General features: G+C 37.6%; 1 protein-coding gene and 1 pseudogene across 9 annotated transcripts in view; both read right to left on the reverse strand.

Moving 5' to 3' along the window:
- The window catches only part of GK (glycerol kinase), a 342,820-nt gene that overhangs the window by 252,491 nt on the left and 64,824 nt on the right, over positions 1 to 25,505 (reverse strand). For all 9 annotated transcript variants that reach the window (XM_054695801.1, XM_054695793.1, XM_054695794.1 and 6 more), the window contains one exon: positions 8,172 to 8,228. The gene's annotated coding sequence lies outside the window, so the exon portion shown is untranslated. The remainder of the gene's footprint in view (positions 1 to 8,171; positions 8,229 to 25,505) is intronic.
- LOC119245720 (60S ribosomal protein L39-like) overlaps positions 1 to 25,505 on the reverse strand; it is a 116,020-nt pseudogene that overhangs the window by 87,541 nt on the left and 2,974 nt on the right.

Raw genomic sequence — 25,505 nt, forward strand, 5'->3', positions numbered from 1 at the left:
AAGAGACAAGGAATTCTGAATACCAAGAACTAACTTAATGTAACACTATTAGAGCCTTTTAAATATAAAGGTTAATAGGGCAAATTCCAGTTAGTTCAGCAAAAACCAGCTACAATGAATTACATCAGTGTCTGGTTTTCCTGGTATTCTATCAACTAGGAATTCCTATTAATGGTTCTGTCACACAGATTATTGAAAATTTAGTGTTATCCTGAGGCCTTGGAACATCCTGATTATCTTTAATAATTTCCTAAATTATCTAAATTATCTTTGATCATTTTTTAAACTTAGAATATTATAGATGGAATGAATTCAGTATCACTTGAATGTAAACATTTCATAGTATTTAAAGGCTTTTGAAACTGAGCATCCCAGTATGGTACAAAAGTATAGGACCTTTAATTCAGAAGATTTAATCAACAAGAAATATAATTTTAAACCCATATATAGAATCAGTCTACAAGTTTTTCTCAGTAGTTAATATAGATTTTCTGAACATCTACAATATGCAAGAAAGTGTATGAGATTATGTAAAAGCTACAAAAAAAAAAATAGACCAGAGCAAGGCCCTTCAAACCTTCACAATCTGATGGGGACAGAAAGATATATACACAGGTTAACTTAATAAAATACACCTTAAAATAAATATATTAACACATGTAGACCAATGCTGCAGAATCTCAGAAGTAAATTATGAAGATTTTAAAATATTACTGGTGGATGGCCACAAGGGTAATGATGTTGTAATACTTTAACATATGAAGAAGGCTTTTACCCACTTCAGTAGTGCAGTTTTGCCCTGAGTTGTAGGCTAATAAAACCCTTCAATTTATAATTTAACATCAGATTATTTGATAATTATAGAACCCTGAAATGACGGACCAGATGGTTTAACAAGGGGATATCTGTGGCAAATTGTATCTGATGTATTTCTAAGGTTGATTCTCTGATCGGTTGTCTATAAAGGTATTTCTTTTCTCTGAATCACCGAGCCTTCCCAAGCTATATAGAAAAGAAGCCAGTGCTTTCTGTTAGAGGATGGACCGTCATCAGTCATTGGTACTTAGTACCTGTACACCCCTTTTAGAATGCTACTATGGGCACTAGAAGCATCTCTTCCTTAATTATATACCTACCATCTGAAATACCACACTTAACTGTTTTTTTTATGAGTCCTTGATTTTGCTATACCTTAGATGAATAATTGGATGTGTATAAACGTTTGGATGAAAAGAAAAATTTAACATTTGAGCTATACGTACTTCCTAATTTTATTCTTCAATTAAAATGCCCTCAATTTGTTAACATATTCTCCCCACACAATAGATATTGGCTGCTGGGAATTTTCTGCTAGTCTGGTTCATGAAAGAAGGTTCCTGTTTATTTGCCAATGGATGTGTTACATGTCTACCATGATTTTCTTTAGTTGTCTTCATAAAATGGGGATGGATATTATGTCTAATATATTTCTGCTATGATATCATGTTCATCTACAGACTGGTTATTATCTGTTGTTTCTCAGCTCTATCCTCGCTCCTTTTCTGCCCTAGTTTCTGTCCCATGAGTCTGGCCACTATGCACAAATCTTTTGGGCTCCTTTCCTGGATGACTTCAGGGTGGGTTTGGCCAGTGAGAGTCATCAGGAGACCAGAAGTTGGGAGAAGGAACAGACCAAAGTTGGGGTTTATTCTTTGCTTCATTCCAATCTCAGGTTCTGACTGACAGTAGCTGCATCCCTTCACATCTGTTAGCAGCATCCCTCACTCTGTTTTTTTCTCTTTTATCCCTAGAGGTGGTAACAGTTTTACACTGTTGCTTATCTCTGAATGACACATCATGTCTAATTTCCCTCCTCCCTTAACTCTGTGTTAAAACCTCTTAATTTTGAATCATGTGGGGAGTAAATTTTATTTTCTACTGGGATCCTGAGTGATAAAACTTCAAGAAGTATTACAGTTTCCAGGAAGAAAATACTAGGTTTTTATAGGAATCTTTTCTACAAAACAGAACAAGATTGCAACATAATTGCTTTGTATTCACATGCAAGTTATTGTGATAAATAAGATTAACAATGAAACTCTAGGAGACTTTGGGAGTCAGAGACAGTCTTACTTGCACACTTGGAGATTTTTTATAGACTTTGTTTTAGTCTTGCTGTATCTAGTCTCATCCTAGGCCTTGAAATCTATACTGATGCCAGAGGCAAATTAATTAGACATGGAGGTAATTCTGTCCTATGCTCAAAACTTCAAGGGCCTAGCTATTTCCAGGCACTTCCTTGTCACACTCAGTGGAAGCACTTGGGGCTCTCCAAGCACACTGGACTCCCATGCCTCAAAAGGTGGAAAGCTTGTCTTATTTGTCTGATAGCTAATTCCCTGAGATTTTTGCCCTGACTTCTCAAGACAAATGTTAAGGTTCTCTTTCCTATGCTTTCCATAGCTCTTTGTAGACTCTTCCTTTGTAATATTTATTTTAAGTTATGGAGATGGTTTGTCCATTTGTCTGTCCTCTGCAAGACTGTAAGGTTCTTGAGTGACTCCACATCTTTGTTATTGCATTTTCATGCCCAGCAATGTCTAGCAGCATATGATAGAAATCTGATCAATCAGTGGCTCTCAATCTTGGTCATGGACTACAATGACCTAAGGAGACGACTTTTTTTTTTTTTTTTTTTTTTTTTTTGGTGGGAACCTCGCGGCGGCCGGGGAATGAACCAGCACTGCAGAGGCTGTGGGCAGCTTCGCAGCCCAGAGCTCAACCGCTGCGCCACCAGGGCAGGCCCAGGAGACGATCTTTTAAAAAAGTTGAAGCCTGGGCCTTTAGCAGTCAGAATCCAAGAGAGTAGGGACCATCCCTACCCTGCTTCATTGTTTTGTTTGTTTTTTAAAGATTTATTTATTTATTTATTTATACACGCACTGGGTACAGTCAGAAGTGCGGGAGGGTGAGAGAATTCACCAGAGCCAGAGTGGGGAACAGAACAGGCAGACTGACGAAATACACTGCTGAGGGGAGCAGCAGGTAGCAGAAGAGGTCTGTCGCGCCAGGAGAGGTCTGCCTCGCCAGCGGCTGGGGATCAAACCGGCACTGCAGAGGCTGCAGGCAGCTTCTCAGCCCAGCGCTCAACCGCCTGTGCCACCAGGGGAGGCCCTGCTTCATTGTTTTATAAATTCTGCAGGTGATTCTAATATGTAGCTATGGTTAAGAACTCTGATAAATAGCTGCTGAATGAATGAATCAATAAGTGTTGAATGAAATTAGGGACAAAGCAACATGGATGAATCTTAAGGGGATTCTGCTAAATGAAGTAAGTCAGAAGGAGAAAGACAAACGAAGGAATACACCAGAATGTTAATCGAGATTTTCTCTGATTAATGAGATCATATTCTAGCTTTGCATTCTTTCTGTATTTTCCAGTTTTCTGAAAATGAGTATCATTTTATTGTTAGAAAATATAAAATCACTAAGTGACTTTCATTTATCGTACTGCGAGAGCTAAAGGTTTCATAAATCATGGTATTTGGGGATTGAACCAAAGATTTTACTTATAAACCTTACACACATCACCTGATGTGTGTGTGTCTGTGTGTTCAGAAGGTTAAAGGGTCAAGTCCCTGCAGTCAGTGACCTGGTGTTGCTCCATCCACTGTGTTTACTGTTCAGCTTCCATTAATCCTTTACAAAAGAAACTCACTCCGGGGATGAGAAGACAGTTATTAAACAAGGGGTACCACCTCACTGCCTTCACATTTGTTTTCACAAACAGGAAATAACAAACACATGCCCTTTGCTAGGTCAAACTGTGGGATTTGGGCAAAAGCACCCACATGTTAAAACACGGCGTGGGGGCAGATTGTATTGAGGATGACAATGTTTCATTAGCATTAGACCACCTAGAACTACAAATAGTATTTTCATTCTGAGGAAGAAGAGAGATGTAAGAGGCACAGAGGGAGGTGGGCTGCTGTGCCTTCATGGGATAAGGATGGCTGATCTTTGGTGATGGATGCGCTCTAGGGCCTGGAAGGAGTTGTTGCCCAATTTCTGGAGAAGGACTGTGGTTTGGCTCATAGATCCCAAAGCTTGGCTACCTGGTGCTTTATTAAATCTGCCAGCGTTAACGAGTCTGCAATGTGCTGGTCTCCTTCCTGATTGGGGTCAACTTAGAGGTTAGGGTGATGGTGGTGATGACGTACTTAAACAATTTCTCTGAGTTCCATTTGCTGATTGTCTAGTGGAAGAGAAACCCAGCCTGATCCTTTTGTTTTATATGTAGAAACTTGCCCTGAGAAAGGGAGAGAGCACAAATCCTATGGTTACCTAGCAAGTTTGTGGCAGTGTACCGGATGATACAGTGCCAGACCAGGTTGTCTGGACAATACTCAGGAAAGAATGAATCACACCAGGGGTGGCATGCCCCTTGGGGGAGGTACACAGTGGGGCACGAGCGTGCCTTCCGTGGACTGTGGGAAGAAGGAAGACGTTCATGGAGGCTTCCACGGAGGTGAGGATTTATCTAACTGTAACTTCTTCCCAATTTTCAAATCTTTGAGTGGATAACCTTCCACAGGCTGCCATTTTAGAACTAGAATAAAGAATAAAACCAAAGCTTAAAACTTTTGGGGAGGGCACACAGAGGTTTTCTTTCTCTTCCATGCTTGTGGAATAGGTATGTTCTGAGCCATCCTTGCAGACACAAACAAAATGAATTACTAAGGTGTTTTAACTTTTCTTAGTCTCAAGTGTTTAAGGGTTCTCATAACCTTGGTCAGATAACCTCTTCAAGAAGCAGCGTCTAATAACAAAAACAAAGAGAAACCCCACCAACTGGGAGAACATTTTTGTACCCAACACTAATGATAAAGGACTGATCACAAAAATCTGCAAAAAGCTGATGAGACTCAACAACAACAAAGAAAATAATCCAGTCCAAAAATGGGCAGAAGAGCTAAAAAGAAACTTCTCTGAAGAGGAAATGAAAATGGCCAACAGGCATATGAAAAAATGTTCAACATCACTTGTCATCAGGGAAATGCAAATCAAAACTACCATGAGATACCATCTTACACCAGTGAGAATGGCACATATAAAAAAAAACTAGCAACAACAAATGTTGGCGAGGGTGTGGAGAAAAAGGAACTCTTCTGCACTGTTGGTGGGAGTGCAAACTGGTCCAACCACTATGGAGAGCTGTGTGGAGATTTCTGGACCTACTAAACATAGAGCTTCCATATGATCCAGCAATTCCACTCCTAGGTATTTACCCAAAGGACACAGAAACATCAATTCCAAAGAGCACCTGCACCCCTATGTTTATAGCAGCACTGTTTACAATAGCTAAGCTTTGGAAACAACCCAAATGCCCAAAAATAGATGACTGGATCAAGAAGATGTGGTACATATACACCATGGACTATTACTCAGCATTCAAAAAAGATAAACACATGCAATTTGCAGCAACATGGATGGCGCTGGAAGGGATCATGCTCAGCGAAATAAGTCAGAAAGAAAAAGAAAAATAACGGATGGTCTCACTCATAGCAGGAATCTAGAAAACTTAAATAAGGGACCAGGAAAATGAATAACTATAAGAAAGTGAAAATCAAAATCAACAAACAACTATGAACCAGAGACACTTTTTGGGGGTGGGGGCGGGAGGGGAGGGATTGGGGTCAGAATGGGGGGTTGCAATTGTATGGGGAATATAAAAATAAAATTTATTATTTAAAAAATAAAAAAATAAAATAAAATTTCAGTATTTACAGAGGAAAAAAAAAAGAAGCAGCGTCTAAAAATGGGGAAAAGTGGAAAAAAAAACTATTGTTCATCATCATTAAGAAACAGGTACAGGGCTTCCTCAGTGGCGCAGCGGTTGAGCACTGGGCTGCGAAGCTGCCCGCAGCCTCTGTAGCGCCAGTTCGATCCCCGGCTTCTCCCCAACCACCGGAGGAGGGTCCCACATGGCGCGCAGACCTCTCCTGCCGCCCGCTGCTCCCCTCAGCAGTGTACTTCGGTCCTTCTGCCTGCTGTGCTCCCCGCTCTGGCTCTGGTGAATTCTCTCACCCTCCTGCGCTTCTGACTGTACCCAGTGCTTGTATAGATAGATAGATAGATAGATAGATAGATAGATAGATAGATAGATAGATAGATCTTTTAAAAAAGAAAGAAAGAAAAGAAACAGGTACAGAAGGCCTAATGCCATAGTCAGGCACACAGTAATGGTAGCTCTTCTTAATATTTTGCAATCAGTCGGTTCTCTTTTGAACTGGCAGCAGCAGACGCAAAACAGCTTTTCTTACAAACTGCATCTATTGACAATATTATTAAATTAATGACTTACAGGCATTCCATTAGAATGCAAAAAAATGCGGGGGGCGCTCTGGGATGGACCACAATAGGAAAAAGCTGTGGTAAAGGGCTTTTCCAGAACAGAATACCCCAATCGGTCCACAGGTTCCAAGATAAAATATCATTTCGCATCCTCTAGGGATCAAAAATGCAGGGCTGGGGCTGGGCAGCAGGTCGAGGACAACCATTTTTCCAGAGATTTGGTTGAACAGTTTTTTTGCTCCCCTCCCCCCAGAACCTTAAGTAATCATACTTGCTTTTTTCATTTACTCTTTATAGTTGACCAGAACTAGACAAACCAACATTATTTTCCTCTCTTCCCTCTGCTGTCCCTTCCCCCACCTTGTTATTTTTCTCAAATATTTGAAATGCTTTATGGGTAAAAATATATATTGCTCCAACTAAAATTCTTTAGCAGTTTAACTCTGAAATGAAGAACTTTATCACGAGACAGGTCAACGAAAGAGTGCAATTATTAAATAATTGGAACCAAGAATCCTGATGACTGTAACTAGCATTAAAATTGGCTGAACCACAAGGGTGGAATGGAATGAGAAAGCACATTCCTATATTCCGAATATTTTCATGACAATAGTTTCTTTTTGAAAATTTTAAACATCCTTGTTTATTTTTTCCCAGTATAGGATGTCTCCCCGCAGGTGCGGTCACCACAGTTATCCCACGACCCATGTGCCCACAGCCCTCCACCACCCTCCACCCTGCTCTCCTCCACCTTGTTCCTTACTCTCCTCTTCTTCCTCGCCCTCTTCCCCCTGAGTGTCACAGATCTGTGCACAGCTTTCAAGGGTCACTCTTACAGTTTCATGACAATGGTTTTAAATAAAATGAAAAAAAAAGAGAGAAAATGATACAGGTCTTCACGCTAAAGTGGTGGATGATTTCCCTACTCTTCAGATAAAGGTTAGAATGCCACAGGAAAGTAATAAAAATTAACAAGATAAACTTTAAAAGGCAGTTACGTGAGTAAATAAACCACTGAATTAATTGCAATGTTTAGCATCTTAACTGTTACAGACATGTAGTATTTGCTAAATGGAGTAGAGAACTATTATTTTAAAGAATATGTTTTATTCTGAGTCATTTTATTAACACATTTGAGCAATTCAATGTGACCTTGATATAACTCCAAAGGGCTAGAAAATCATGAGAGATCACTAAGATTCTTTTTTTTATAGTGATAAAACAGCTGGAAGTCAGACTGTTCTCTTTTGCTGATAATATGTATAAAAACATAGCTGGCCATGTAGGCTGGTAGGGGCAACTGGGGTGGTTAGATAAATTGTAATCATTAGGGCCTTTCTAACCCAGATTTAGATGAAGTAGTCAAGAAGAAAATACCTGATTCTGGTTCCTACATATGTTCACATTCTTAATATGGAATTCAGTGATATGAAATGTGGAGGATAAAAAAGTAAGAACCACCAATCCCTGATTCCAAGATGTTTACAGTTTAGAAGGAAAAAACAAGACATGATGATGTCATCGATTTACCTTGCTTATCTAGCTGTTACAAAATAAGCTTATATTTCTTTCAAATATCTAACTGATAACTGGCTTATATTCATTAACTTCTGGGACAGTGATCAGCATTGAGTAAATGATAAAAAGTACATGATTCAGTCATTATCTATTTATCTCATATTATAACAAGCTACAAACCATTAGGTTTTCTCAGATGAATTGAGTTTCAAAGTTATCCCGTACCTTGGAAAATATTGTTAACTTCTTGATAAAACTGGGGTAGCTAAACACTTAAGGGGAAATTTCTTAATTTAAAAAGAATCAGAAAAGTTACTCACGTGTAGCTCAGCAATGGAGGAAACGAATCTCTCAGCATATCGTCTCTTCAACAAAATCTAACAAAAAAAGGTAATCTTTTTATTGTCTGAAAAATACCACAGAGTTTACTATAATACTTCATCTTTTCCCATAAATTTTAGAATTTTTCCAAGCAAAAGCTCCTCTCCAAATCTTTTCACATTTTCCATGTTGGGGTCATTGTTCTATTCTATATAAGCCAGCTTATTTGTGAATGGTGAATTTGTGAATACCTTAGTAGGCAACAATGTGACAGGAACCAGATTCTTTGTCTTATAGCTATGAATTTAGTTTTCAAGTTATATTTTCTTCACAACCAAATTCAGAAAACAAGAGACATCTTTTTTTTCAGCTTTATTGAGATATAATAGACATAAAACCTTGTGTACAACCTATTGATTTGATATATTTACAAAATGATGACTAGCATAGGGTTGGCTCACACCTCCATCATGTGACAAAATTACTACTTTTTTAAATTTTTCTGTGTGGAGAACACTTAAGGTCTACTCTCTCAGCAACCATCTATGTGATCTTAATTGAATTTTGAACCTAATTTTAAGAAGCAAAGAGTTAGTTGATGAAATAAAGCTCCATGTAACTTGACTGTGCCCTTTTAAAATTTCATTAACATAGTGAAACCCCCCAAAAATCTATAAATAAGCACAGACAACAATTAAAACAGGTGGAAAGATCCAGGAAGTTATTTATTTTATCTACTCCCTCAGTGACTTTCAAGTACACAAGATTGTTACTTCCAAAATGTTCTTTCAGAAGTACCATGACATAAGTAACCCAATTCCTAATTTCACACTTTTTATTAACTATCATACATCCCATGCAAATTGGTATTCCTAAAATCATGAATAAAGAAATGGGGTATTTACTTATTTTGAATTTTCAATGGCAAGGTTTTCTTCTGTAAGCAAACATGTCATTTGTCTTCTAATGCTTCCAAATTAATTAGAACATAATTGGATGTTAATAATCAAATACAAAATTTGCATATGGTGGATGATTTCCCTACTCTTCAGATAAAGGTTAGAATGCCACAGGGAAGTAATAAAAATTAACAAGATAAACTTTAAATGGGCAGTTACACCAGTAAATATACCACTGAATTAATTTCAGTGTTTAGTTTAGCATCTTAACTGTTACAGGCATGTAGTATTTGCTAAAGGGAGTAGAGGACTACTATTTTAGAGAATATATTTTATTCTGAGTCATTTTATTAACACATCTGAGTCATTCAACATGACCTTGATATAACCGCCAAAGTCCAGAAATATTTTTTTTTTTATGGAATCCAAGTGGATAAGGTCAGATTTAAGGATGCCTAAAGATACACTAAGCTGAATGTAAATAATAATTTAAGAGCTCTCATGACTTGTTGATACATAAGTACTTGAAGCACTTCAGAGGAATAAATGTTAGAGCTTGATTTATGGGGAGAGTTTGTAAGTACCATGATTTTAGATTTAGGTATTTTCTTAGATCCGATTAACTATATGGGAAATATCTCAAGTGTAATTGTTAAACAGAGAAGTAATATGCTGTCAGTATAGTGATTTTGGTACCACTTAATAGATTACCTCAAATTTACCTTTATCTAGGTTTACTACTTCTTTGGATTATTTGCAAAAGTGTAATGATTTCTCAGCACTGTGTTCAACTTTGCAAAGTAGCTACTTTTTAGATGCCATTGGTGGCACACCTATGTTCATTCACATTATAATGATGGGCTATGAGAAAAAATTATACTTGCTCTCCATGACTCCCAGTCTTTTAAAACAAATATCAAAACTACATGGGTTTATAATGTTATATAGGTTTCAGGTGTGCAGAACTATAATTTGACATCTGTATATACTCCATTATGATCACAATTGGGTCTAGTTTCCATCTTCCATCATACAATTGGCCTCTTTACCCAAGTGACCCACGTCTCACCTTCCTTCTATTAACCACAATTCTGTTCCTATAGTCTAGGAGTTTGTATTTCCTTTTTTTATTCATTTGCTGTGATTATCTCTATGAGTGAAATCATACAGTAGTTGCCTTCCTGTATCTGACTTATTTTACTGAACATAATACGCTCAAAGTCCATCCATGTTGTTGCGAATAGCAAGATTGCAACTTTTTAAAAATATATAGCTATTCAATTCCTCATTCTTAACAAAAAGACAGAAAATCTTGCTCCTCTCATGTGAGTCTATGCACTACATTTAATGACAAAAAGGCAAAAAGACTGAGTTTATTTTCTAAGCCCATTATATCCTCTTTGCCTTGATTTTCAGTAGATATATCTTTATGAGGCTTGTAAGGGTAGATCAAAGGATGTTCTCTTTTGAGGACCATTTGGATGACTACATGGATTCGGACAGAGGCTGTAAGTAACCCACAAAAAGACCAAGTAAGTGGTTTAATGCAGGAATCAATAAAGATATCTGACTTCTACAACTACATTATTTTAAAAACAGAATAATAGTACCCGAGCTCAAGGAAAGTACAGCAAACAGTCCCTTTAAAAAACAAAGAATAAAATTACAACAGATTCATTCAAATAATTATTGTTCTTTTGTGAAAAAGATGAACTTGAGGTTAATGTGACATTATCTATGAAATGGTGCAAAATCTCTTGTCCTTGAAAGGTATGTCAACAGGCTGCCAGCTTTGGGTTACCTTAGTAACTAATAGAATAAGGACTTCTGAGTATGTAGTGACCAAGGAAAGTGGAAAGCCATTTAGATGTTGTAAGTGGTGCCAAAATATTCTTTTTCATTGCATTAAACTGGTTCATGTTCTTCACTTACTTCAGAACAGTTAAAATAAAAAGATTTTGAAAATAATTTGGTGAAAAAATATGAGCAAAATTAGTATCAGGCAAATAATTTTGCTTCTTACATAAATGATAGTTTTTGTATAAAATCTGGACTTCATAATTAGCATTAAAGTACAGAACAATAACACTGAAGAGATGAGATGAAATGCTTGAGATTACCTTGGTTATACTTTTGAATTGAGATAAATCTTTTGGCTTAAACAGTCAAAATAATATTTTTCAGTGATATTTGGTATAACGGGATATTCCAAGTATCATTTTAGTGATTATTTTTGTCTAAATCTTTAAGGTAAATAGAATATTTAGAATTGTTAACAACTGGGAATTTATCCAGTTCAAGCTCTCCTTTTTCTAGGCAATATTAAGGCTCAGTGAGCTTACCAGACTCATTGGGGAGTGTACGAGGGTAAGAAAACACTGCTTTATTTACTGCTGCTTCTTCCTCTACCAAGCTGCCAACATCACCATGAAATCTGTCCGGTCTGGTTGCTGAGTTCTGCCAATCAGCACAACGTATTGTTTTGTGTGATTTTATTGCTACAAAACACGTACTTTCCTAGCATAGCCCCAGCAAAAAAAGGGGAGAAACTATGCTTTAATAAACAGCCTAGGGCCTCCCTGGTGGCGCAGGGGTTGAGAACAGTGCTGTCAAGCTATTGCCAGCCACTGCAGCGTGAGTTCGATCCCCGGTCAGCAAGGGAGCTGCCCACATGGCGCAGCAGACCTCTCCTGACTCACCCGCTGCTCCCCTCAGCAGTGTATTTCAGTCAGTCCACCTGTTCTGCTCCCCACTCTGTCTCTGGTGGAGTTTCTCACCCCCTGCATCTCTGGCCTGCACCCCAGCTCTTGTATGTATACATAAATAAATCTTAAATAAATAAAAAAACAGCCTAAGTGAAACAGAATTTACATAAAATTCACCCATTTCAAGTGTACAAATCTATTATTTTTAGTATATTCAGAGTTGTGCAACCAGTACTACACATATTCTGATTTTAGAATGTCCATTCCTCTCAAAAGAATCCCTGTATTAACAGCAGTAATGCCATCCCCATTCCCACCCCAGGTAAACACTAGTCTCCCTCCTGCTTACAAAGAATTGTCTATTCTGGACTTTTCATATAAATGAAGTCTTACAGCATGTGGTATTTTGTGATAGGCTTCTTTTACTTAGCATGTTGTGGCATATATCAGTACTTCACTCCTTTTTATTGGTGAATATTTCATTGGCTGGGTAAGCCACAACTTATTTATCTATTCATTAGTTGAAGGACATCTGGATTGTTTCCACACTTTACTATTATGAATAATGTTATGAACATTCATGTACAAATTTTTGTATGGACATATGTTTTCATTTTTTTTTTTTTAAAGATTTATTTATTTATACAAGAACTGGGGTACAGGCCAGATATGCAGGAGGGTGAGAGGATTCACCAGAGACAGAGTGGGGAACAGAACAGGCAGACTGACCAAATACACTGCTGAGGGGAGCAGCGGGCGAGACAGGAGAGGTCTGCCCCTCCATGTGGGACCCTCGCCGGCCAGCCAGGATCAAGCCGGTGCTGCAGAGGCTGCGGACAGCTTCACAGCGTGGCACTCAACCACCTGCGCCACAAGGGGAGGCCCTATGTTTTCATTTTTGCTGTTGGGGATACTGGTCAGACACAAGCAAAGGACTGAGACTAGACTACTATCTCAGCATACACAAAGAGGAATCAAAATTGATTAAAAACTTGAATATAGGGCCTAAATGATAAAATACACAGAAGAAAATATATGTAGTACACACTTTGACATTGACCTTAGTGATGTCTTTGTGGATTCATCTCCAATAATAAGAAAACAAAAGCAAAAATAAACAAATGAGACTCGATCAAACTAAAAAGCTTGTGCACAGGAGAAGAAACTATCATAAATATTAAAAGGCAATCAACTGAAAGAGAAAAATATTTGCAAATCATATATTAGCAAGGATTATATAGATCCAAAATATATAAACAAGCAACAAAACCAAATAACCTAATTAAAAAATGGGCAAAGGATTTAAATAGACATTTCACAAAGTAAGATGCACAGGCGGCCAACCCATACATGAAAATATGTTCCTCGTTGCTTATCATTAGAGATTGCAAATCAAAACCACAATGAGATATCATTCATACGTGCTAGAAAGGCTTTTATCAAAAGACAGGAAACAGTAATTGTCAGCAAAAGATGTAGAGAAAAGGTAACCCTCATCTGCTCTTGGTGGTCACGTATATTGGTGCACCCATATGGAAAACAATACAGAGGTTTCTCAAAAAATTGAAAATGGAGCTACCTTATGAGTCAACCATTCTACTTCTAAGCATTTATCCAAAGAAACACAGCAATTCAAAAAGACATAAGCATCCCTATGTCCTTACAGTACTAATCACGGTAGCCAAAATATGGAAATAACCTAAATGCCCACTGATGGATCAATGGATAAAGAAGATGTGATATATATACACAATGGAATACTATTGGTTATTAAAATAAAAGTTGAAATCTTGCCATTTGTGACAACATGGAAGGACCTTAAGGGGATTATGCTAACTGAAGTACGTCAGCTGGAAAAAGACAAACACTGTCAACCTATATGGAGAAAACAAAGAATCAAAGCAAATGAATAAACAAAACAAAAATCCTTGAGATTCGGACAATAGAATGGTGGTCACCAGAGCAAAGTGTGGGGGTGGGTGGGAATGGGTAAAATGATAGAGGGAGTCAACTGGATGGTGGTGGACTGGACCCAGACCTTTGGTGGGGGTGTGTGGTGTGGCATATACAGTTGGCAAGGTGTGAAACTGCATACCTAAAACTTACAGTGTTGTAAGCCAATGTTACCTCAATAAATAAAACAACAAAAAGAACACTAAGTACTGGGTTTCATCACTCTGCATTTTTTTTTCTTTGGAATTTTTGTTATCATTAGCTCAATGAAAACCATTAGGTCTCAGTCTTGTTCTCCATTTATCTACAATAGCATATCAGGTTGTACTCCAACTTATATACAAATACATAATTCACCATTGTTCATACACATATCTGAAAAGATTTTTTAAGCTGATCCTTCATCCTCCATTCTCACATTTTCCACTCTCGGAGGCTTGCAATCATGCAGCACAGCCGTTCTATACAATGTCCCTCCTAGCAGGCTCTGCCACTCAAGGTTTTTGCAGATGCACATGCCCTTGACATTTACTACCAGCTTCCATAGATTCCAACAGCCATCCTCTGTGTCTTGGCTGCTGTGGAAAACAACCCAAGGGGTTGGTCTTTGAAAACCAACACCTGTTATTCTCACATGGGAAAGGCGAAACCATACCTCAAGGAGATCAGGCTTAAGTGCTCTCTTTAGGGTAAGAGTAGACTGAACAAGAAAAAGTCATATTTGTTTATCCATGAGTTCTTTGTGGAAATTAGACTTAGATTATTTCTTCTGCATTAATCTGCCTTGCAAGTCTGAGTTCACTGACTTCACAGAATGTGTTTTCATATTTCCATTTTGTAGATTAGGAAAGTGAGACCAAGAGGGGTGAAGTGACTCGACTCAGTTTGCCCAGTAGAAGAAAGAAAAACTTTTTCTCTACACTGTCCTGCCCCATTCTCCCAAGCAAAGAGTTGGCCAGATCGTGTAGTTTTATTCTCGATACAGGTGCACACTGTATTTTGCTACATTCTACAGTTTATGTGTTGGATGTACTCTCACCTGAAGAAAAATAATATGAGAACTATTAAGAACTAATTCTTAGGGAGAAATACAGAAAGATGGACCGTGTAAGAGATAAAGCGAAAAAGGTTTCCGACTAGGAACAGAAAGCAGATCAATAAGGAGTCACATCCATGACTCTTTGCGTTTGAGACAGTGCTGGTCAATTGCTATTGAAAGTCAGATCATTTGTTGACGATACCCTTCAGCCCGCAAGAAAGATTACATTGACAATGACTGCTTTTGGGACACAGAGTAAAATTAACTTCTAGGTTATCCCCGTCAAGGACCATTAAGTCCTGAACTATGAGGGATACTGTGAACAAGTCATATTTTAACCTCCCATGAGCACACGGCCGGCAGGTTTCGCCCCCTCTCCTCCCTTCAACAAATCTGACCTTCACTGAAATTTATGTGAAAATGAAAAGGGAAAAGAAAGCTGTGGCCCTGCCAAATTCTGACGATGTTACTCATTTTAATTACTGGTATTTGGAAATTAAATGGCCTAGGGCTTGTTCGGCAATTTGTTCCGGGGGGGGGGGGAATGATTTAAGCAAGCCACAGAGTCCCAGCATCTTTTTACAGCAGGTGTTGAACAATGCGTTCATTTTTCTTTTTACAGAGTGTCCTTGTAAGCATAATAACAATTAGGAAGCAAGGCCTTCACACTGAAACCTCAAGCTAGTTCTGACATTCTTCCTTCGGCTATTTCATTGCTTCTAGTTTCTTCAGTCAGCTTTGCAAATGCCTGCACTTGAAAATTCCTTTAAGTGATATCCCACTTTGATGGCTTTTTTTTTTTTTTTTTGGTAGAGGTGTGAATTTTAAAGGATAAGCTGAAGAGTACTGTAATGTAAATTCAACTGCCTTTCCAGTCTTCATGTGCTATTCACTAGTTCTGGGTTTAAAGTGCCATTAATACAATAAATTGAGGCATTTGAAAAGAAGAGGAGGGGCTATAAATGAAAATTTGATTTCAATACTTGTTTCTCTTCAATGAAATTGACCACCAACTCAGATTTTCATGAATAATAGGTCGCACTTGTGTTCTCACACCTGCCTGTCAATAGTTACAGACTATATGTAAAAAAACCCAAACAGGTCTTTGATTCAAGCTTGGAAATTTATTTGTGAAAGCCTCCAAACATCAATTGGATTAGATCTTTTATTCTTTTGGTCACCTTTTCTCATACACCCTAAAAAGGTGCTCAATCAAATTTAAATGCTGGGTTTTTTTTTTAACTATCTGTTTTGGTTTAAGATCTAACAATTATGTATTTCTGAGATGAAATATGAACATGAGCTAAAACAGAAGCTCTTATTTTAATACCAGCATATAATTACAGAAATTCTTTTTTTTTTTTAATAGAGGCATGTTTTATTTATTTATTTATTTTATTTGTTTGTTTTGTTTTTACATGCACTGGGTATAGTCAGAAGCGCGGGAGGGTGAGAGAATTCACCAGAGCCAGAGTGGGGAGCAGAGCAGGCAGAAGGAGCGAAGTACACTGCTGAGGGGAGCAGCGGGCGGCAGGAGAGGTCTGCGCGCCATGTGGGACCCTCCTCTGGTGGCCCGGGAGCAGCCGGGGATCGAACCGGCGCCGCAGAGGCCGCGGGCAGCTTCGCAACCCAGCGCTCAACCGCTGCGCCACCGGGGAGGCCCTAATTACAGAAATTCTTAAGGTGAAAATAGTTCACGTTTGTGCATGCAGTGTGTATGGCATAGTGTAACTATTAGAAATTATACTATAATTCTTGTATGCTGTATAGTCTTATATAGAATGGTCATTTGGTGATAGCTGATGAGACCCAATCAGGAAATGCTATTAAAACAATATGGCATCCAATCAGGTAGCAAAGAAATGAACAGAACTGAGTCAGGTAGGGAAAGTATGCAATATTCTAAGAAAGGCGCATTGTCCTGTCTTGACTTTTCTGACCACAAACTGAAAATATGGTTCCCCATCTTGTACCCTCTAGTTGTATCTTTGCAACTATAAAAATAGAAAAATTCGGGCCTCCCAGGTGGCGCAGCAGTTGAGCGCTGGGCTGCGAAGCTGCCCGCAGCCTCTGCAGCACCGGTTCAATCCCCGGCCACCAGCGAGAGTCCCACATGGCGCGCAGACCTCTCCTGTCACCCACTGCTCCCCTCAGCAGTGTATCTCGTCGGTCTGCCTGTTCTGTGCCCCGCTCTGGCTCTGGTGAATTCTCTCACCCTCCTGCGCTTCTGACTGTACCCAGTGCTTGTATAAATAAATAAATAAATCTTAAAATAAACTGTATTTTAAGTGATGATTGTCACTTTTTAAATTATTTTTTCTGTGTGTTTCTAGGCTCTCCTCTGACAAAAGTATAGATTTCCTTTGTGAAATTTCTTTCCAGTGGTTCTCAATAATGGGTGACTTCTATTCCTAAAAGCCATTTGTCATGATGATTGTTGGTAAGGATACTGGAGGGCCAGGGACAGTTTCTCACCATGAACTGTCCTTCCCAAAATGACAAAACAACCCCCCAGAAAGTACTGCATGTAACTGAGATTACTTTTAATTTATTAAGGAATATGGATTTTTACAGCCAAAGAATTTATAGACATGAAGATTTCCTGCCCAACTTTAGAAAACGTTCAATAATTTCCACAGCCCAGTTTAAGCTATCTCATATCAATGGCTTCTTTGAGTTAAATTTCTTATCAGTTAGAAAATGGAGTGGTTTCATCAAAGACATCTTTACAGACACATCACCCAAAGCAGTGATAGTGAAGAGAAGATAAACAGCTGGGACTACATCAAATTAAAGAGCTTCTGCACAGCAAAAGAGACATAACAAAAACAAAGAGAAACCCCACCAACTGGGAGAACATTTTTGCACCCAACACTAATGATAAAGGACTGATCACAAAAATCTGCAAAGAGCTGATGAGACTCAGCAACAACAAAGAAAATAATCCAGTCAAAAAATGGGCAGAAGAGCTAAAAAGAAACTTCTCTGAAGAGGAAATGAAAATGGCCAACAGGCATATGAAAAAATTTCAACATCACTTGTAATCAGGGAAATGCAAATCAAAACTACCATGAGATACCATCTCACACCAGTGAGAATGGCACATATTAAAAAAACTAGCAACAACAAATGTTGGCGAGGATGTGGAGAAAAAGGAACTCTTGTGCACTGTTGGTGGGAGTGCAAACTGGTCCAACCACTATGGAGAGCTGTGTGGAGATTCTGGACCTACTAAACATAGAGCTTCCATATGATCCAGCAATTCCACTCCTAGGTATTTACCCAAAGGACACAGAAACATCAATTCCAAAGAGCACCTGCACTCCTATGTTTATAGCAGCACTGTTTACAATAGCTAAGCTTTGGAAACAACCCAAATGCCCAAAATAGATGACTGGATCAAGAAGATGTGGTACATATATACCATGGAATATTACTCAGCATTCAAAAAAGATAAACACATGCAATTTGCAGCAACATGGATGGCACTGGAAGGGATCATGCTCAGCGAAATAAGCCAGAAAGAAAAAGAAAAATACCGGATGGTCTCACTCATAGCAGGAATCTAGAAAACTTAAATAAGGGACCAGGAAAATGAATATAAGAAGTGTGAAATCAAAATCAACAAAAAAACTATGAACCAGAGACACTTTTTGGGGGGTGGGGGGCGGGAGGGGAAGGATTGGGGTCAGAATGGGGCGTTTGCAATTGTATGGGGGAATATAAAAATAAAATTTAATATTTAAAAAAAAAAAAAATAAATATAAAAAAAAAAAAAAAAAAAAAAAAAAAAAAAAAAAAAAAAAAAAAAAAAAAAAAAAGAATGGAGTGGTTTTCTATACCAGATCAGTAGGGTAATACTGGAAGTATTTGTTTGGTCTGATTGAATAGAGTTGGGATTTTTTTTTTAAACATGTTGATTTTTGCTTTTTTTTTTTAAAAAGATTTATTTATTTATTCATACAAGCACTGGGTATACTCAGAAGCGCGGGAGAGTGAGAGAATTCATCAGAGCCAGAGCGGGGAGCAGAGCAGGCAGAAGGACCAAAGTACACTGCTGAGGGGAGCAGCGGGCGGCAGGAGAGGTCTGTGCTCCATGTGGGACCCTCACTGGTGGCCAGGGATCGAACCAGTGCTGTAGAGGCTGCGGGCAGTCCCACAGCCCAGTGCTCAACCGCTGCACCACCAGAGGAGGCCCAGTGATTTTTTTTTTTTTTGTCTACTATATAGCTCTATATAGAAAGGTAAATCCATTTTATTTGAAAAGGCCAAGCAAATATTTACAATGTGATTCCAGCCCAGGCAATATGCTTTCATCAAAAAATGAAGGATTCGGGCACATTGGTAGTTATATATGTGTGCCCATTTGTTTTCTAATGGCTGGAGTTCTCTGTTTTCTGCCTGACTGATTAGTAGTTGGAACAGATTGGCAGGTAGGAAATGGATGTTTAGACAAATTCTATATTGTGATTAATCTTCAACATTCTACAGCATCTAACATTAACATAATTAGCTAACATGGCTGGCTGGGGTTTTACAACTTACAGGGCCATAATGGATACCATTTTCACTTATTAACATGCAAAAGAATAACTCAAGCATATTTTCGTGACCTTGTTTTTTTTCTTTCATAAGTTGCCAATGGCAAGGTAATTTATAGAGAGACATTTCATGCTAAGGGATGGCAGCAAAGCTGAAATACAGCTAAATATATTCCATTTGGTAGGTGATCTCAAAGGCACCATTTTGGGGGGCTTTAGATTTTAGAAAGTACACTTACCCAACATTGCCTCCATTGTTTCTCAGTACCATCCTGAAAGTTAGACAGAGCAAATATCATAGCTATCAAATATTGTTTCAAAGAAGTGATATACTAGGAGGCTAAGCTATTTTTCAGAGGTTTCTAGGCTAGAAGGAGTGAGCTCAGAGTAAGATTTGTTGATTCCCAACCCATTTCCTCTGTGCTTTTTAATCTCATCATTGAATGACAGAAAACCAGGAGTGGGAACCATACATTCTGTATTTGGTTACAATCTGGATGTGACTACATGAGCCCCAAATCATAGATTATTGGTAGCTTACTTGAGTAGAAAATACTTTAGCAAGCTTTCCCCCTTTTATTTTACCAGGTAATACCTATAGTTTTGTCTTAAAAAAATGAAAGCCCACTGGCACATATTTCTGAAAAAGCAAAGGACCCTTCTAAATTTTGTGATCTGAGATTTAGAAATTAAAAGCCATAAAAAGAGTCAACGATTTCAGATGTGTTGCCAAGTTAAACTAAAAGTCCAGTAATAATTCACAGAATATTTCTTCGGATGAAAAAAAATGGTATGCAGGAGACATGGCCTCATATTTAGTCTGATTCAATCAATTCACTAACACAACAAAATAAATTTGTTATTTTTCCTAACTAGTGAGTATTTTTTTTCTTCATCAGTAAAAGTTTGACAAAAGCTATGGCAGCTATTCCATTTCAGAATACCATCGTTAATTCTTTTTGTAAAGGGAATTATAGAAATGTGTCCCTTGAAAACAATTGTTAAGTTTCCAAGTGTGGGACTCTAAATATATAAAAAAGCAAGCCAATTTAAATTTTAAAGAAATATACAAAAGAGCAAATCAACATATTTCAAGAATGAAGACACAGCAAAAAAAGCAAGGACAGGTATAATTTAAAGAATGAGCAACTTACAATGATGCTTAATTTTTATGAACATTAAAACATGGATTTTATTAGCAATAAAATCTTAGAAGAGGGCATTACCCGGGAAATTATTGACCATGTGAAGTTAATGGACCTCTCCCTTGCCTTGGGCTATGAAACCTTTTAGCTAGTCATCCATCAATCTTGGAAAATGCCTATACCACTATTATTAATGTGTAAGAAAGTTGAGAAAAGAATGATGTCAGAATTAAAAGAGATACAAAAAGGATATAAAGTTTACATCTAAGGAGTCATCACTAGGAATCTTCACAGAAATATTCTATCAAGTTAGTATGGATATCTTTCTAATAACTTTGTTCCTTTATACTATTGAAATCCACAATAATTGATGGGAAAATGTACTCAAAGAAATGGAGCATCTTAAAGTCATTTTACCAAAATGAAAATTAAGTTATTTAGATTAAATTTGTGCTAAAAAGATTCAGACATCTGATGGGGTAGGGCACGGGGAGGTAGGTTGGTGTACAAAGGACAGGAGGAAGACTTGGGAAAAAAATGTGGCTCTTGGTAAAACAAGTAGCAGGAGCTGGAGTGCACACTCTAGCTGGCACATACTAGAGTTGTTTCTCCATCACAATGTTATTTAAACAGTTTGAGGTGACATTAGGAACCAAAAGACTAATCTTACCTTGCCTACTACATTTCTCTGGGTCGAAGTGAGCTGTGTTTGTTTTTAATAAACAATTATTTCACTTTAATAGATCTTTTGGGAGTATAGAAATGTATGACACAAGCATCTGCAAATTATTCAGGTCCCCCTGAAAACCCCAATGGCATTTAGAATACTCCTAAAGTACCGACATGTGTCACTTAATGGCGTTTCAGTCAACAATGGACTGCAATGCAAAGTGGTCCCAACAGGCTGTACCATTGAGCTGAGAAATATAGGAGGTGAGCCCATCTAGGCCTCTGTAATCACACTCTATGTTGGTACAATAATGAAATTGAGCAAAAATGCATTTTTCTCATACTGTTTTCTCTTCATATCACATAAATCTTTCTCCTTTTACTAAAAATGCATTTCTCAAAATGTATCCCATCATTAAGTGATACATGACTATAATTCATTATTTCCAGTGTTTTAGATTCACTGTTTTATGCTGAATGGAAAAATTAACCTAATAAGAATTACTGTTATTATGTTGCAAAACTAAAATACAGAATGACTAAGGGCTAAAGTTCAATTACAGCTTTTGAACAAATCTGCTTTAGTCTCATTGAGAAAAAAGCAAAAAAAAAAAAAAAGTAAACACTCATTTAAAACAAAAAATAGCAGTGAAGGAGTCAGCACTTATTGTCATCTACAATGGGCGTATGTCTGCCAAGGCATAACAAAGGCATATAAAGTATGATACGAACTTGCCCTCGGGCAGCTCAAAATATATTTTGGTAGGAAAGATTAACATCCATAAAATAATGATTGACAGTAGGCTAATATTGGGGGTTGCATGATATGCTATAGAATTTGAAAGGAGATGGAGGTCAATGAAGCAGAGGAGATGGGGCTTGTGTTGTCCTGGAATTGGGTAGAATTTGTCTCTAAAGGAAGGAGAAAGGGCATTCCATAAAGGGCTGGGATGAACAAATTTGTTGTACCTGTTTTATTTGTGGAGATAATGCGGACACCAGAATGACCAGTACCAACTGTATGTGAAGAAAAGTAAGGACAAGTAAGGTAGGAAAGGTAAATCTAGTATGATTCGGTGGAAAGAGCCCATGACACTGTTTAGAATTTGACAACCTGAAGTCAGACTTATTAAGGTTGGTTGTGATGCTTTGCAAGCTATCACCCACTCTGAGTCTCGGTTTTCCCATCTGCAGAAGTACATGTTTGCTAAGGATTAATTAAAAATATGTGAACTTGTAAATGCCAGTATAATTATTGTGATTTGGAAAACTGGCATTAGAGCAAAAGTACTAAGACTTTATGTGGTAAGAAACTTGCTGAGGAAGAAAGTAGCACAATTATGGTAGCCCTTAAGAAATACTATTCCTGTGCTGGTTGAATGGAGGAGCCAAAACTTGGGAAAACTTCCCATGAAACTACTATAGAAATAATATTTTTCAGGCTGATGTATAAAAATATGGATTATGGTGATAGCAACAGCATAGTGAAGAAGGGATATACTCTTAAGTTCTGGAATATTCTCCATCATTTTTATTTACTCATAATCGATATTTTGATGGCATATGAAACCTTCCTTGTATGAAGACTATACTTCAGAATACCTAGCCATGTTTATTTACAATCATTTAATAAACACTATGGGTCAGGCACTGTGTTATTGATAGATATTGGGTATTAAAAGTTAAATAAGGTTTCTTCTTAAGGATTCTGCATTTTAATAAAGCAAAAGAGAATATAAACAAACTAGGAATACATCAAATTAAAAAGCTTCTGCAGAGCAACAGGAACTTTTTGCAAAATTGAAAGTTCTACTGAATGGGGAAAAATGTTTGCAAGTCATGTGTCAAACAAGAGATTAATAACTTAAATATATAAATAATGTGTACAATTCAATAACAAAAATTAAAAAAATAGAGGACCTAAGTAGACATTTCACCAAAAAAAAATCTAGATGGACAATAGACACATAAAAAGATGTTCTACATGGCATATCACTAGGGAATACAAATCAAAACCACAATGAAATTTGACCTTTTACCAGCTAGAATGTCTACTATCAAAAAGTCAAGAAATAATAAGTGTTGATGAGGATATGGAGAAAAAGGAACCCTTGTGCACTATTGGTGGGACTATAAACTGGTGCAGTTACTTTGAAAAACAGTATGGAGGTTCCTAAAAACACCCACTTTTGGGTATTTACCCAGAAAACATGAAAACACTAATTCAAAAAGATACATGCATTCTTATGTTCATTGCAGCACTGTTTACAATAGCTAGGATGTTGAAACAACCCAAGTGCCTGACAACAAATGAATGAAGAATATGTGATATATTTACACAATGGAATAGTACTCAGCCACAAAAAGATTTAACATTGCCACTTTCAACAACATGGATGGATGATGAGGGAATTATGCTAAGTGAAAAAGTCAAAAAAAAGAAAGACAATAAATACCATATGGTTTCATTCACTTGTAGAATATAAAGAAAAGCAAAAGCAATCATAAAACACAATAAAAACAAAACTTTAGGCACTGACAACAAAATGGTGCTTACCAGAGGGGAAGGAGGGTGGGGGATAGCTTGGTGGCAGATAGTGATTGAACATTTGGAGGAATAAGTTTCAGCAAGCTAACGTATACCATCATGACTACAGTTAAGAATACTGCATTGTATCCTTGACAGTTGCTAAGAAAGTAAATGTTAAGTGTTCTCAACATGAACACATGAGAGGCGACAATGTGAACAATGAGAGGCAACAGATATGTGAAATGATGTTAATTAGCTTAATTGTGGTCATCACTTCTGAATATATATGTATATTAAATCAAGGTGTATACCTTAAATATTGCAGGGTAAGTAAAGTATCAGGCTTTTCTGCCCCTCCAGCCATCAGTGTTGATGATGGATCCCTGTGGTCCAGAATGCATGCTTGATGGCACACCTAGAGTAGGGTGTGGGCATACTAAGTGGGTACACCTGGGCTGAGACTGGGCCTATAAGGGCGGCGTCACGGGGACACCAGGGGAGAATGAGCGAAAGGGAATGAGGAGAGCAGAGGCCATGAGAGAATGCCCTAAAGCCCAGAAAGAGTGAAGACTAGCTAGGGGCTGGGAGGCCTGCCAGCCCCTCAGCCCCCCGGCACCCCTGCCTGCCGTGTACCTGGTAAATCCCAAAAAAAAAAGCCTGCAAAAGCCACCGAGGGCTCCAGGATTCTCCTTCTTTACCCCGTCTGCTCGAGTCATAGAGATCCTGCCCTGTGCCTTCCTGTCGCTACAATTACGTATATTTTTTATTTGCAACTTATGCCTCAATAAAGCTAAAAAAAAGTAATTTAGCTATGGAGAGAAGACAGATATGAGGCTTACAGATATTTTAAAGACTAAATCTGAGCAATGTACCCAGCCAGATAATTCTTGTCTATCCAATTGGGAAAAAAAAAAAATAGGGAGAAAGTAATTTTCAAGTCCTCTGAGAATTAGTCATTTGATTAGCATAGTAAGAAAAACTTGTAAAAGGGAAGAGTATAGAGTATATATAAAACTCATAAGTTATTTTAAGTAAAATTATCTTCTTTTAATAACAAGAATTCCCAGCCTGATATTTTTTCCTTTTTTTAGACTTTTAATATATTTCCTTTTTTCATTGCAATCCTCATTTTACCAGTTTTTTTTCAGACTAATTACAATATCACTTAATAACACCTGCCACTGTTTTTAAATTGCATTTAAAAATAAACTCCAGCTTTATGCAAACTCTAAACAGTTTAGACAAAAACACAGACACAAGACAACAATTACAAAAGAATAACCCTTTTCTCAAAGCAGTATATGAGATGTAGGCTACATATACATGTATATTTAAGATTATACATTAAACTGTTGCCCTTCTGATAAGGGCTGCTCTGCTCATGAGAAAATACCAAAGAAGTCACATTAGAATAGGTGCAAGTTCAACATTTATCTCATTAAAGGCAAGACACTGTAGGCTGATGCCTTGACTGGATCATTTATAAAGAGTGTGACTGAGTGGGAGAGGGAGAAATCCTGTCATACTTGCCTCCTATATTACACATTGCCATTCTGTCAAGTCAAATCTAATATAAATGAATCACATTAATCAGAAAATGTGAATTTTTACATGACAAGCTAAAGGGGCATGCCATTGCCAATTAGATTAGTGATCTAAAATTAGCTACTGACACAAGCAAATATACATGGTCAATTTGCCTGCCTGGAACTGAAAATTAAATAAGACATATTGGATAATAGATAGCCCTAGAGGGGACATGCAGTTGTAATTCACTCATGTTGCTCAGTTGATGTCACAAGCCACCAAAGAATATTCAATCTTGTGCTCCTTTTGACATGGTTGGATTTAA

The sequence above is a fragment of the Talpa occidentalis genome, unplaced genomic scaffold (assembly GCF_014898055.3).
Source record: "Talpa occidentalis isolate TD23 unplaced genomic scaffold, MPIMG_talOcc4v2.1 talOcc4.15, whole genome shotgun sequence".
NCBI classification, from domain to species: Eukaryota; Metazoa; Chordata; class Mammalia; order Eulipotyphla; family Talpidae; genus Talpa; species Talpa occidentalis.